This window comes from Pinus tabuliformis, chromosome 4_1 (assembly GCF_031772625.1).
Source record: "Pinus tabuliformis cultivar Carrire ecotype Pingquan chromosome 4_1, CPIR1, whole genome shotgun sequence".
Taxonomy (NCBI): domain Eukaryota; kingdom Viridiplantae; phylum Streptophyta; class Pinopsida; order Pinales; family Pinaceae; genus Pinus; species Pinus tabuliformis.
Genome location: NC_142303.1, coordinates 749201883 through 749214820, shown reverse-complemented (window position 1 = coordinate 749214820; position 12938 = coordinate 749201883). Strand labels below are relative to the sequence as shown.

At 36.9% G+C, this 12938-nt stretch overlaps 1 long non-coding RNA gene across 3 annotated transcripts in view; it reads left to right on the top strand.

Annotated features, from left to right (window-relative positions):
- LOC149178308 (uncharacterized) overlaps positions 1-6439 on the top strand; it is a 43952-nt gene extending 37513 nt beyond the window's left edge. The window contains exon 3 of one of the 3 annotated variants that reach the window (XR_016258178.1): positions 6418-6439. This is a non-coding gene — a long non-coding RNA (uncharacterized LOC149178308). Of the gene's footprint in view, positions 1-3468; positions 3492-4486; positions 4799-6417 lie in introns of those variants that run through there. The other 2 variants (XR_016258174.1, XR_016258179.1) reach the window with 2 other exon arrangements.
- The last annotated feature ends 6499 nt before the right edge of the window (positions 6440-12938 follow it).

Below are 12938 nucleotides of genomic sequence, written 5' to 3'. Positions count from 1 at the left end.
GCCAAGCTTAATATGTCTCTGAGTCGTTCTATGCAAATCTACTAAATATCTCTCTAGCCTTTGAGGCAGTAGGTACCATTGTGCAAGTACCAGGGGTTTCTAGCAATAACATTGGTAAAAAGGTAAGACATGCTTGAAAACGTTACTCTCGAACATGGAAGCAAGTTCGCTCAACCGTTTCTCTAATGTTGTTGCAACTTTCTGTGACTTCCCTTTGATCTTGCTCATATTTCTCTTTTGCCTAGCCCTCATTGTTGTTAGAAAATCGGAAAGGAAAAAATCTTTTCTCTTGTTGATAATTATTTCTGATATCTTTGAGTTCTTATCATCTTTCTTATGTTCTTTTATCTTGGTTTCATCAAGCAATTACCAAAAGCAAAACACGAAGATAAAGTACACTAGATGTAGGCACTTTGCCAGGGCCAAAACCCGTTTATAGGGGAAAGCCTAGTAAAAAACTCTTCCTTCAGTAGATTCAAAATGTGATAGACCAAGACCTAAGACCAACAGACCTCCTCCACCAAATCAACCTTCCAATTAAATTCAACAATCTTTAGTAGTCTCTTCTTGTCCAACAACTTTAGCCCAACAACAACCTAGAGATTTCGACCCCTAACAACACAGAATTTTGGCCCAACTTCATTACTACAATTTCGACCCGTCCAACAACCTAGCAGCTTCACACGTGAGAGAGAGGGAGAATTTCAACTTCTTGTGCTTCATAGAGACCTCCTCCTCCTTTGCTAACCCTTTCTTCTTCTTCCTTGAATTTCACAGTTTTTCTGGCCCCAGAAGTTGCAGATCAAACTTGATGAGTGGCTTCGAGTTGCTGCCTTTATATAAGAGTTTCTGCCCTTCAATTACACTGACGTGTCCCTTCTTTGAGGCGTACTTGGGGGAGGCCTAGGAGACTCTGATTTTACATAAAATAAATTTCTTTCTTGACAAATAAATCCCAAGAAGGGTCTTTTACAATGTGACATGGACAAGGACATTTGACATAAACCCTAGAAGCCTGCAATTGAGGCTTTGACCTATAAGTAATTGACCCAAGCATGAAACCCATGCTTTAATAAGTCAATTTTATTTATAATAAAATTTATTTTTTCTTTTTCTTTTGACAAAGACAACACATCATGAATGAAATACAATTATGAAGATTGACACTAGTTACATTCTTCAACAATTGTCACCCTTTTTGCTGAAAAATTTCCCTTTGGTCTTCTTCATCTCACGGACCAGAACCAAGTTTTCATTTGTTGCTCCTCTCTGCTCGCTGTTCCTGGACTCTTTACGAGTATCCTCTTGGATGTAGTCATCCCAAAGTCTCTTCCACTTGGGAAGATACTTTTGGGCACAAATGCCCATGATGAATGGTTCCCAAGCCTCGGTGAACCCATTCAGAGCAACATTCACTAGCTTTGCATCTAGTACATCCTCTCCAATAATTGCACGTTGGTCATGGATTTGGGTGATTCTCATAAGGCAGTTGGTCACATTGTTGGAGGGTTTCATTTTGCACTCTGAGCTTAGTTTTGAGAATCTTTTTTTGACTCATGTTATCACTTTGAAAAAGTTATACTACGACATCAAATATCTCCTTGTAGTTGGTCTTTTTGCAACATGTGGAATTAGATGATCCATAATAGTGTAAATGATGACGCTCTTTTCCTTTATGTCCTTATCCCATGCTACCTTCACTATAGGGTCTACTATTGTTGGTGCCTGCATGCTCCCTAAGGCCTATGTTTGAGCAAGAGGGTCGGACATAGATTCCCACAAGTATTGTCCTTAAAGATCATTAAGATTCTTGCTTTCCATGGCAAGAAATTCAAAGCCCCATCAAGCTGATCCTCAACTTTCACATCGGTTACAAACATGGTTGTTCTGAGCTCTATCTCTCAAGCTTGTTAAAGTAACTTGGAAAATAATAGATCTACTTTTCTCCCAAAACAAAACCTCTGGCACTATGTTAAATTATCCTAAAACCAACTTTCTAAGCAAGTAGATCAGATCTAGTTGGAATTGTTAACTCTTGCATTTAGTGGAAAACGAGAAACACAATCACACACAATGCACAATTATTTTTGCTCTTCTAGATTAGTTCATCATTGAAAACAAGAAAAGCAATCACATAATGCACAATTATTTATGCTCTTCTAGAATAGTTCATCATTCAAAATATATTTAGAACTTTTGCAAGAGCTCCCTTACATGGAAAATGGCTTTGAGAAATTAACAAACAAATAATAAACTTGGAAATTTTTTAGTTTGCACAAAAATCAAGGCATATCTACACGAAATGCGTGGTCTGCGTTGCAATTTGTTCGGCCTACTCTGCAATCCGTACGACTGTACGAATCTGTACAAATCACTGTATGTCCTCCTTTGCTGGGTTGTACGACTGCAATTCTCCTTGCTATTGATTGGATGTCTTCTTTTTGCTGAACTATTGCTAAAACTCCTTGCTAATGGCTAAAAATCAGACCTTTGATTTTTTTCTTCACTCATGTGACTTGTGAAATGAATGCTCTTTGTGTGCCTTTGTCGTTTGTCCTCTCTTTCTTTTATAACTTTTCTCTTATGACTTTGGCATAAGCCAAAAACCTAATCTTTAATGGTTTTGATCTAATCGTGAAATCAATGACTCTCTTTTAATTAAATCATTAAGTGATCCACTTTAGTCACTTTATTAATTAAAAATCATTGGAATTAAAAAATGTTCACTTCGTTAATGAATAAAGTGAACATTTAGAAAACGCATAGGATACATTTAATGAAGATTTGCATAAGTAGATACCATCCTGGAAATACTTGTATGAGTTACATCTATTTTCATTGCCTAGGAGCTTTGGGGTGGAAGAGGTTTGGGAAGGCAAAGCCACTTCTTGGTTGACCTAGGTCATAAATGGTCACATCTACAATGATCCATGATTTGAGAGCAAAAATAGATGTTGGGATAAACGATGACATGTGTGAAATAAGACAATGTTAGATAGTGGTTACAATTTTAGTTTTAATATCCCACTATTATTGATTAGTGAATGGTACACATTGCCCATTTTCCATGTTTTAGGTTCATCTTGAATTGACATTTTAAGCTTTGTCTCTCTTATCTTAATGCAATGATTTTGATGATATGTCGGTATTTGTTGCAACATGTCTTTTTTTGGATGCTAGAGGTCATCATTTTTGGTTTAGAGATGGATTGCACTCAATATTATTTTGGTTATATGCACCCTTGTATAATTGAGAACTTTTGCATATTTGTATATAAATGGTATGGATTCATAGGGATGCACATGAATATATACATTTTTCTTTAATTTTTGAATATTTTATATATTCTCTGGCCAACCAGATTTTTTGGTTTGTTTTTTTTGGTTTCGGTCCAATTTTCACTGGTTGGGGGGTTTACTTGCTTGGTGAACTATTTGGTTTTGCTAACATTGCCTCATATTGAGGCAGAGGGTGGGAAAATCATTACGGCGAATGGTAGATAACTTCCATTAGAGGGGATGCTATCTGCTCGAGGGCAAGCCATAACTTCATCAAAAGGCATGGGAAATCCACCTATACTAGGCAAGGTAGGTGGACAATTTTTTCAATTGAAAAATCAATAGTTTGTGGGCCTCAAACACGATTTCATGCAATTTCATGCATATGGGTTGACCGTTGAGTATTGAGTCATTGAACTAAAATAGGAAGAAATCTAGGAAGAAACCTTTGGTTAGAGTGAGGATGGGTGCAAAGCCCCCACCCGAATCTAGTGTTTGATCAACAAATTAACAAGCACCCTTCCATTGAAGTAATTCAAAATGGAGCTCTTCTCTGTATATCAAGTCCTGATGATTAGTCTTGCTCTAGGCTCGAAACGTCGACATAAAGAAAAAGATGAACACTGTGGATTATCCGAATTCAATCTCTCAAAAACCACTCCACAAAAACCTGCAATCCAAAATGGAGCTCACTCTTAAATGGATTACATTCTTGGAACAAAATTTTGAGGAGCCTTGATTCTCCATTATCTAGACTGACAAAATGACGATGTATCTTTTAGTGGAGACCATATTAGCTCGAGAAGTTTATATTTAAATAGAACAATGAGAAGAGCTAATGCTATAAAATTGCGTAATTACTCAACCACCCTAAGGATCACAATCTCTCAAGTTATAACTCTTCTCTCTCTAATTATGGTCTTAGTGATCACCCAATTCATGATAATCTCTATCTTCATTATGCAAGAATATCAATAATGAGCATGGTAATTAATATTGTATTTTTCCAATTTATGAATATACTAAATTTACTTGTATTTCTTCAGTTTATGAATTTCTTCTTTGTGATTTCTACGTTAAATTTATACTTTTGAATTTCTTTTCATTGAAAGTGTTGCCCAATATATCATTTTCATTTTGAGAGATAATTTCGTATATTTGTAACTTTAATTTGCTTGTCTTGCCATGTCAATTGGTGATTGTGGAAGGAATTGACAACAAACTTCAAATGGTCTCATGTGAGTAGATGATTGAACTGCCTTATTGTGTTCACGTGTTGAATGTAAGCTTTCATCCCATGTTTTGGGATGCTTGTGATTATATCCCCTCAATAAATGAACAAGTATTGTGTTTACAATTTTTGTGTATCCATTTACTTGGGTATGGAATGAGTGGATTTGTATCCACACCTTCTCAAGGAATTTTTCAGTTGTCTTTTGGGCTTTGATGCTCTTCTTACAATGAGTAAGAGCAAACACTTATTGAATCTATCCATTGCCACTATAAAATAGTCATTTGCACTCTTTGTCCTTGGCAAATCTCCCGAGAAATCCATGGAAATGTGTTTTGTGTTCTAGAAGGAAGGTGTAACGGTGTATACAATCCCAAGAGGGAGGTCGTTGGTTTGCTTATATCACAAAGTGTGCTTGCACTAACATACCTTGAAACATCTTGATCTATGCTCATGTCCTTTCAAGTTTCAACAATTTTCCTTTTATGCTTCCTCCTTGTTTGGATCTTAACACCATTACAAGAACTTTTTACTCACAGTTACCAACCTTCTGGCTTGATTGGCACCTAATGACACAACCTGACATTCAATTTCATCAGTATACTTAAGTAGTATTAAATATAAACATGTATTTCTTTGTCACTTGCATATTGGTGTCTTTGATTTTCGAATCCAATGGATATGTTTGGGAATGGGCATGAGACTCCAAGCCAAGTTGTTGCACCAATGATTTGGAAATCAAATTATCTTAGAAATGGGATCAAAGAGTCGACATCTTATTTGTGATCTAAAGCTTTGGTAGGAAAAGTGTTTCTCTTTCCTCTTCAATTTTTTTCTTTCCCTTCCTTTTCCATCTGTAAGGCTGATTTTTGTTCACTATTGGGCAGATTTCTCTTGCTCATTTCTAGATGATTTGTTTTTCTCTTTCAAGACTGATTTTATTTTGCTTGTGGATAGATCCTCTTGCACATACATGACTGATTTTTAATACTTGCAACTATTAATTTGCATATTTAGCTTTGATTTTGGGGCTGGGCATGCCAATTTTACACCTCTAAATTGCATTCAATTGCTTCACCTCCAACTTGAGCGGTCATTCCTGGCTTCACATCTTTGTTTTTATTTTCTCCTTTCTGAGTTTGTTGATGATGCAGTGCTTGTAATGATGTTTTGGGTCTCTACATGCATGAGATGTTGCAAATGCATTTTCTTGCCTTAATTTTTTTTTTAGTTGTAATTTTTTGTTCAAAATTGCTTCATACGTTTTGCTTACTTGTCATCTCCATATACTTTTTCATGGAAGCATCATCTAAATTCCTTGGAGAAGAATTATGACTAATGGCACAACATCACATTTGTTTTCATCAATATACCTGGAAATAATAGAAAATCTGAACTCACATTTCTGTCACTTGCATATTGGTGTCTTTGATCAACCAATCCAAGGTGAGTGCTCAAGGATAGGCATGAGTTTCCAAGCCAAGTTTTTGCACCAATGATTTGGAAATCAATTTTTTCGCAAAATTGTGATCAACAAGAGTCAATGCCTTCAGTAAGAAGAGTCGATTATTCAAGCCTTTGGTAAGATGAGTATTTGTCTTTCCTCAATTATTTTTTCTTTTTCCCTTAGTTTTTGATTTTATCAAGCTTGATTTTTGTTCCTCATTGGCAGATTTATATTGGTCATTACTAGCTGATTTATTTTTCTTTTTCAACACTGTTTTTTTTGGCTTGTTCATAGGTTTTCTTGCTCATACATGACTGATCTTTCTTCAGCCATAGCTGATTTTTCATGCTTGAAATTGCTTATTTATTTATTTTGCATATATGGGGTTGGTTTTAGGTCCATAAATGTAAGTTTTGCACCTCTAAATTGCTTAAAATTTCTTCTTTGTTTTTATTTTTTAGATGGGCATGAGGATGGAGCTTCCAACATGTCATCTTTTTATATCCATCAATGCTACAAGGCTCACAATGATGTTTTGAGTCTCTGCATGATTGAGAAGCTTACATGTGTTTTCTTGCCTTCCAAAAACATGCGATTGTAATTTGTTTTCGAAATTGCTTATCTTGATCCAATGGCACCCCCTAGTTCTATATAGCTTGTTTTCTTGGAAGCATCATAAAACAGAATTATGACTAATGGCACATCACATTTGATTTTATTGATATACTCGGAAATAGTAGCAAATCTGAACTTATATTTATTTAACACTGTCATATGATAAACATGTCTGAAGATAGGCATGAGTCTCCAAGCCAAGTTGCTGCACCAATGATTTGGAAATTAGATATTTCTAATAAATGGGATCAATAAGAGTCGATAACCTCTGATCTTAATCTTCGATTGGAAGACTTTTCCTTGTTGTTTTTGCACCTGTAAGGCTGATTTTTGTTCACTGGGAGATTTCTCTTGCTCTTTGCTAGCCGATTTCTATTTGTTTTTCAAGATTGATTTTCTTTTGCTTGTTATTAATTCCTTTTCACATACTTGCCTGATTTTATCTATACATGCTCATTTTTAATACTTGCATATTTGGGGTTGATTTCAAGGCCAAACATGCCAATTTTACACGTCAAAATTGCATTCAATTTCTTCCCTTTAATCTTGAGTGATCGTTGCTTGCTGATGGAGCTTCCGAATGTCAAGCAATGCTACAATATTTGCAATGATGTTTTGGGTATTTGTAATGAATGAATGAATTGAATTGATTTACAATGAGCAATGAAGCTCAAATAAATAATACAAATGTATTTACAAAAACAGCAAGTTTCTACTAGGAAATAGAAACAACAAGTTTCTAATAAGAAACTGCTAATAAGATCACAAACGATCTTATCCGAATAAAATATATAAATGAGCATTAAACTCTAAAATAACATTATTCTAATACCCTCCCTTAATGCTTAATCTATTTACAACATCTATAGACCCCCTAAATTTTACAAACTTATCAGGACCAAGGGGCTTGGTGGAGATGTCTGCTGGCTGCTCCGTTGTGGGAACATACAGCAACTGAATGGATGCGTCTTCAACAAGTTGTCGAATGTAGTGAGAATGGGTTTCCACATGCTTTGTTCGTTCATGGAAGACTGGATTCTTGGCTCTGATTAAGTGACTCGTGCCAGGTTCTCGATCCCCCACGGATTCAGTTGCTACGATTCGATTCCTTGTGCTGCGTGTAACAAGAACTCGTTGTCCTCTGCGTGCTTGGCATGCGCTGCAAAAATAAACTCAGCAGAGGTAGCCACGATTCCAGTCAATCGGTGTCAGTGCTGCTATGCGGAGAAAATCGTCCCAGTCAGTTATAACTCCGCCCGAAGTAGATGACGTCAATCCCTTCTGCGGCAGAATTAGGGATAGCCAATTACGGCTCCCACAACTTAGCCTTGGCTGAACTCGACCTCTTGTCTTGACGACTCTAAAGAGAATGAGCCATCGACCCTAGCAAGAAGCACAAATTTCTGAGGGGTGACAGGTCAGATTAATTGTGCGTACCCGGGCAATTTCGTTATCCGTGTCCACAAAAAAAAATCCGAAGTCGATCTTTACACGAAGAGCATTTCACGGCCGAAGAACTTCAAGGCAAGTTATCTTTCAACGAATTTGTGCAAGCTGTACCTTCAAACCCTTGCGGTGGCCACTCCTGAAGCATCTGTTTTAGCAATGTCAAAACCCTCTACGAAGGAAAAGGTCGAGGAATTTTGAGCAAAGACGGAAGAGTTTTACGTCGGTAACTTGAAAACCCTCAGAAGGCTCCCGTGGTGTTTGCCAAGGCCTCTCGAACTCCAGCGGAAAACAAACGCGACACCCAATTAAAAAACTGCGGCTCAGAATTGTGATGCCCAGTAAAAAAAAATTTCAGACAATTTCGAAATGAAGCACAAAATTTTTCAAACAATGAAAAAATATTTCGAAAAAAAATACCCAAGCTCTGATACCATAATGAATGAATGAATTGAATTGATTTACAACGAGCAATGAAGCTCAAATAAATAATTCAAATGTATTTACAGAAACAACAAGTTTCTACTAGGAAATAGAAACAAGAAGTTTCTAATAAGAAATTGCTAATAAGATCACAAACGATCTTATCCGAATAAAATACATAAATGAGCATTAAACTTTAAAATAGCATTATTCTAATAATTTGGATGCTTGAGGTGTATGCCTTTGAAAAATATTGTTTTGAAATTGCTTATTGCTCCAAACTTTTGCTTATTCTGATTCTCTATGTAGCTTGTTTTCATGGAAGCATGTTAATTTTAGGTATGTTCTGTGCTTGGAGCAATTTATTTCAATTTTCACAGTTAGCTCAATATCTTTTCCAAATTAGCAATCACATCAGCATTAATGTAAATTGCAGATAGAACATAAATATAGATCACAAAAGACAAGCCAAGACAAGAGGACACAAGATGTGGTGCTAGCCAGGGACAAACCTTAATGTGGGGAAACCCTTGATCAATTCTTCTTATATGGTCTTCAATAGTTCACAGAGAGAGAGATAGTACAATTACAACGTAAGTCAACAATCTCTAAGAAGATGATACATGAGATAGTTGAACTCAGTTGAAGACATGCTGCTTCAACTGATTCTCCAAGGTGACTCCTTCACCTATCATTGTGTTGCATCTCGTCATTACGCTGCACCTCACCGTGCTGCACCATGCTGCACACATCATACTGTTGCAGCTTATGCTGCCACTGCTGTCCCATGTGCCATTGTTGCACCATGTTGCCACAACTGTCCCATGTGCCATAGCTGCACCATATGGCATACTGCTGTCCCACTGTTAGTGACATTGCCATTCCATGTTTGCTTGTCGTCCCATTGTTTTGTTGCTGTCCCATCACAACTTGCTCTCCCAATTGTGCCATCATTGCACTATGCCATTGGTGCTAGCACTGTTGTCCCATCACACTACATTGCTGCTCTCTGGTTAGGGCATCACCTACAGCCCTATTCCTTCACACAACTCAACAATCAGCGCTTCAAAAGACTATGGTTTAACAAGGGAATATGCCTCCACTCCTATGCTGCCTTTATCTACTTGTTTTACCTCAAACGCAACACATAGATGGCCTCTCGCTGCTGGCTATGGCCTGCAGCCTAGCCCAACAACGAGTTGTAGTTGCGGCTCCCTTATACACCACCCAAACAACCCTTAAACAACACAATTTTATCCTCTAGATTTGCGGCCTTCCTTACCCAACAATCTGAACCCAAGACGACTCTTAAACAATCCTCAAAGCAGCCCGTTGTAACCTACAACAACTCGGCCTCTCCACAGAAAAACCAAGCTGTTCTTTAAGCTCCCCCACGTTGTCCCTTTAGCCCTTCAAACTACAGCTAAGACTCTTGCAATCCCTGCTCTAAATCTGCACTTGAAACAACCCCAAACAGATTTGTCTAACCCTTAAACTTACCTCAGAAATACGCTGTTCATACAACCCTTCCACGCTGTCTAGGGAAGCCTCCTTCTCCACGCAGATTTCAGAGCTATACTTAGAGATATATATCCACACATGGATGTGTAGAGTTGTCATAGGATAGGGCTTGCTAGGACTGCGGCTAGGGCTGCTAAGACCTCCTCCATAGCTGCGTTGATCCTCCTTCTTAGGACTACATTAGGGCATCCTCCTTAGGACTACATTAGGGCTTGTAGAGACTGCGTTTAGGGCTTCATACTAGGGCTCCTTTACCTTCGACGTTTTAGGGCTTCCTCTCTTAGATTTCTCTTCCACTAAAACCTAGAACAAGTGGAAAGAAATCAAGAGTGAAGTGTGTAAAATGACTCTCAAGTGATCTCCTTTTGTACTAAAATGTTGAGCACATGTGGGGTTTATTTGGTCGCTGGCCTACCTTGACGAATTGTCTATTAACACAAATAAATTCATAACTCCATGAATACTTATCGGAATCGGATGATCTTTAGATCAATCCTACACCTCTCGATGAGAGGGATCCCAGAAAAATATCCGCTGCCATAAATAAGATGACCCACATGGAGTTTGGCCTAGTTGCCAATTTTACCAAAGCATCATGAAAATCCTTTGCGCAAGAATTATGACTTATCTGCCTCCTTAGGAATTGCAATCCTCAAATATATCTAGATAACATATACAGGACTTGATGTAGATACCCCATGTATATGTGAAGTAAATTGGTTGTGTATTCTTGGATGTTTTGACCTTGTTTGTTTTTTTAAAATTGCCATTTTATTTTCTACTTGTGCTCATGACCTATTCTGTAGAAATTTCTTCTCATCATGGATTTGAATCCTCCCAATTGGTGATTGGTCTCCCTCAGGAATTTTAATCTTCAAATATATCTAGATAACATATACGGGACTTGATGTGGATACCCCATGTCCATGTGAAGAACATTGGTTGTGTATTCTTGGATGATTTGACCTTGCTTTTTTTGAAATTGCATTTTATTTTCTACTTGTGCTCATGTCCTATGTGTAGAAATTTCTTCTCATCATGGATTTGAATTTTCCCAATTGGTGATTGGGAGCCATCATTTTTCTTTGAAGACTTTGCATGGGTGGCCCACCATATGAATGTAACTTAGAGATCTTCAATTTGGTATACGTAATTTTTTTCTTATCTCCATAGTGATGTGCTTATACATCTCCAACATTTTATTTTCTACTTGTGCTCATGACGTATTGTGTAGAAATTTCTTCTTATCATGGATTTAAATTTTCCCAATTGGTGATTGGTAGCCATCTTTTTTTCTTTGAAGACTCCACATGGGTGGCCACCATATTAATGCAACTTAGAGATCTTCAATCCGATATATGTAACTTTTTTCTTATCTCCATAAGGATGTGGTTCTACATCTCCAGTTGTTCAATGATTTACTCTACTATGTTTTTAAAGGGTGGATGTATCTTAAATGTCCTTATTCCCTTGGACTTTTCTTGTTCTGTGTCCTCTTGCCTTTGTGGAGGCTCTTCTTCTTCTTTATCTTCCTCTAGGACATAGGAACATTGACTTCACTTTTTTTAAAATCATCACAATTTCTTCTATTGACTTCATCAATTTAATTTTAATTGTAAGCAATTTTTCTACACAATTCTCCAGTCTTTTGAATCTTTCTTCATAAGTGTTGTCTTCATGATTTAATATATCATTTCCAATTTGTTGACTATATCTATAGTTTCTCTTTCTCTAATTCCTTTGCCAAGGGCCTTCCCCTCTTGATTTAGAGTGTTACTTTTCCTTTCACTCCCAAAACTCTTAATGCTTGAAATTGTAGGTCACTGGAGAAAGTACTATGCCACCTTGTACAATCTCTTTGTAGTTTGGATTAGTGCTTCCTAACCTCACGTGAATCCCTATTCAATTTGGAAACACAATATGAACTCGAGAGACCAAAATCTTGAAAATGCACCCTTTGAATCTTGCTTCATAAGTGTTGTCTTCATGATTTAATATATCATTTCCAATTTGTTGACTATATCTATAGTTTCTCTTTCTCTAATTCCTTTGCCAAGGGCCTTCCCCTTTTGATTTAGAGTGTTACTTTTCCTTTCACTCCCAAAACTCTTAATGCTTGAAATTGTAGGTAACTGGAGAAAGTACTATGCCACCTTGTACAATCCCTTTGTAGTTTGGATGAGTGCTTCCTAACCTCACGTGAATCCCTATTCAATTTGGAAACACAATATGAACCCGAGAGACCAAAATCACCCTTTGAAGATGATTCTTTGATCCCAAGTTGGAGTGTTTGCTATTTCCATTCTCATAGCGTAAGACTTCACATTATTACTTGTTTTATGCTATAAGATTAAAGTTGTTGCTTTACATATATTCATTATCAATGGTCATGTTATATGTGTCATTAAATATGATGTGATGATTTTCATATTATTTTTGAATTTATGGACATGATGTTGTGGATGATTTGTTTCATTGCCATATCATTATGAATAACACATGCATGACCCATTGTGGCTGGTATATAGTTATGTACAAGTTATATTATTTATTAGCCTGTGATAATTGTTATGTTTTGATCATGAAATAATGTTGATATAATACCCGTGATTACATGCTTTGATAGCATGCATTGCGTGTGATTTATATATCGGCCACAAGATGGCGATGGGTTGATAGCATGTGGCATATGCTAGTTACATTTTCATTGTTGAGTGGTGATAATTGGATACATGTTATAACTAATATATTTGTTATTGTTGCTCACATTCTCATGAAAGATCTCATGGGATCCCATATCCATGAAAAGAAGATCCCCTTATCAACAAAATTTTCTCCCTTGGGGGCAACTCAACAACTTCTCATTAAACATATTTGAGGAAATAGGAAAGTTGACTAATTAGTAGGGTGACAACTAATTTCATTTATGGACAAGCAATTAGAGGGGACAAGTGAAGTACCTAGGCTGGAGTTGTGG